This window comes from Theropithecus gelada, chromosome 4 (assembly GCF_003255815.1).
Source record: "Theropithecus gelada isolate Dixy chromosome 4, Tgel_1.0, whole genome shotgun sequence".
Lineage (NCBI taxonomy): Eukaryota > Metazoa > Chordata > Mammalia > Primates > Cercopithecidae > Theropithecus > Theropithecus gelada.
In genome coordinates this window covers 103,227,096-103,230,067 of record NC_037671.1, presented here as the reverse complement: position 1 = coordinate 103,230,067, position 2,972 = coordinate 103,227,096, and the positions used below count along the sequence as shown (strand labels likewise).

Here is a 2,972-nt window from a genome sequence, read left to right as displayed (position 1 = left end):
AAATATCTTGGTAGTCTTTCAATGTCTTCATCTATTGATTTGCTGTATTATTTTATAGATGCATAGCATTCTTTAGTATAGATGTACTATTATCATTTGCCTGTAGGATCAACAAATGGTTAGCAGGATTAATCCTGTTGTAATCACTGGAGAAATTGGCATCTTTTTATGTCTCTAGGGTGGAATATTCTGATCAAAGAAATGACATATAAAAAAGTCAAGATGTATCCCATACTATGGCTTTAAAAGATTGAATTAATTTTTAACTACTCAGCTGTCCATGTGAGTATATTCCTTAAATTTTACCAATGCTTGCCCATTTCATAGCTGAAACTGTCAAACATAATGACTGTCTCCCCCACAAGACTGCAGAGCTCTGTAAGACAAGGGCCGTGTGTACTGTGCCCATCACTGTATTGTCTATATCTAGCTCAGCACCTGGCATGTAACAGTCCTTTAATATGTTTCTTTGAATGAATGAAGAAAACCCTAAATGAAATGACATTATACAGAAGTTTTCATTTCATTAATCCTTACTCTAAAATTTATACAGTTTTAATATGGGAACTTAGAACATTCCTACATGTTTTAAAATCTGAAATTAATTATAAATAAAAGTGATGCTTTAGGAAGGAGGAGTAAGTCAATAGAAGAGAAAGAGGACAAATATCCAAGGGTCTGAGAGAGAATATTTGACCCCCAAGAGACTGGCCAGAAAGGATATATAAATGACATCGGGGGAATTGCAGAAGGTTCAGCTGCACCTCAAGCAGCTGCCGGAACAGCACAGTGAACTCAAATCCCTTGGAGCCACAGCCTTGGAGCAGCACGAACGCTGATGGCTCTGTCCAGAACATGCAGCCCTCTGTAACCAAAGCCAGCAGCTTCAGCAGAATCTCTATCTTTACCCAAGGTGACTACATTGGCAGCAGTAAAGGTGGCAACACAGGAAGGATCTCCAGGCCAGGTGTGACACTACATGCCCCAGAAGTGTGCAACCAGGTCACCTCATCCCAGTCTATCCTAAACCTTCTTCCTTGAGCAGCAGCAGCAGCAGCAGCAACAGCAAACTGTGCTCTCCCACCCACACCTCAGCAATAGCCACCCTTGAATAATAACATGATCTCACAGGCAGATGACCTCAGCAACTCCTTTGGACAAATGAGCCCTAGGTGCCAAGGTTCTACTAAAGCAACTGACTCATCGGCACCTCTATTCCAGCTCCCACTCATCTCCCAGCACCATCAGCAGGCTAACTTCATCATGGCATCCATGGGTCAGCCCCTCCCCACCTCTAACTGTTCCACCTCTAGCCAAGCATCAACTACTCAGCAAGTGCTGCTACCCTGGGGCTACATGCAGCCTTCTCAACAGATCCAGGTTTCTTACTAATACCCCTGGACAATATCCTAATTCCAACCAGCAATATTAACATTTCTGTCACCTGGTGGCCTGCAGATCCCGATGTGGTCAAAAACTTGCTCAGCCATCCCAGCAGCCCGGTTTATAGCCGATGATGCCTAACTGGCAGCAGGTGGCTTACCAAGGAATAATAGGGGTTCCAGCAGCCACAGAACCAGGGCCTGCTCTGCAGTCAGAGAAGCAGTGTGGGGGGCTAGATGCAAGGCCTGGTGGTTCAGTACCCTCCACTGCCTTCTTACCAAGTCTCAGTGGGTAATTCCTCACAAAATGTGGTCCAGCGGCCTTTCTAGCAACTTATGCTGGCCCCTGTGAGCCAGTCTGGGTAAGGAGGCCCCCCAAAAGGGGGCATACCAGTGTACTACAGCATGATCCCACTGGCTCAGCAGAACCATACAAGCCCTACTGTTGGGTTTCTGCAACCTCCTGGGTCTCAGCAGTACCAGATGCTTCAGTTTCCCTCTCCCTGCAGTCTACCACAGATGCCGCAGCAGTAGTCAGGAGTGTCACCTTCTGGACCAGCTGTGGTGATCATGCAGCTGAATTTCACTAATGGACCCTGAACCCACTCAGAACCCATCCAGGGTCCAGTGGAGTCACTGTAAATACTACAGCATGGACCACGAGGACCAGAAGCCTGGAGACCTGTACAATCCTGATATCAGCCCCCAGGCCAACACACAAATGAGCAGCAGCCCTGACACATCTCCTACCCAGGCTTTACCACCCTCTCCTGTCACCAGCTTCAGTGGTGGCTGTCTGCACAGGACTCAGTCCCTTGTTTGTCTTCAGATGGTTCCCCTGGCCTGGGGGTCCAGCACAGGGTGATGGGTGCTACTCCCTCTTAGGCCAGCCTTTAGAGTACAATCTGTCCATCTGCCCTCCCTTGCTCCATGGCCAGTCAACTTACACAGTGCACCAGGGACAGAGTGGACATGGAAACCAGGGCAACAGACAAGCACTCAAATCCGCCTCCTCTGACATGGAGACAGCAGATGTTGTCTTGGGGCAGGTGCTGGAGGTGACAGATCTCCCTGAGGGCATCACCTGTACTGAGGCAGACAAACTCTTTAAGCAGCTTGCTATGTCCAATGCCAAGACTCAGCTCAGGGGCTCCCTGGCAAGGGTGGAGGCGACAATGGTGGGACTGCTGAGAATGGCCACTGCTTGGACCTTGCTGCCTTGTACACCATCATGGCTGTGTTCCCCAACCCGCTGGCTGCTCAAATGCCTCCCTTCATCTCAACAACTCCCTGAATAGCATCAATCTTTGAATGGCCAAAAGGAACTATGACCTGAGGATCCTGGAGTGAACCAGATCCCAATAAATGGAGAAGAGGAAGGGAGCAGCCCAGAAGAGGTGGGGGCAGGGTAGAGGGTGTTGAAGGATCCTGGTAGACTATGGATGGAGACAGGAAGTAAGGAGACTGATGCTAAACTGGAGCCTAAGACAGTAGTGATGAAGACAGAAACAGATGGACATCCACACTGGCATTGGATTCCTTCAGGCTCCCCTTCTTTGGGTCCCCTTTTTTACCCTGGTTGGCCCCTCT

General features: G+C 48.5%; 1 pseudogene; it reads left to right on the top strand.

The window, feature by feature from the left end:
• Window positions 1-634: 634 nt before the first annotated feature.
• On the top strand, window positions 635-2,732 carry LOC112623471 (annotated as a pseudogene).
• The last annotated feature ends 240 nt before the right edge of the window (window positions 2,733-2,972 follow it).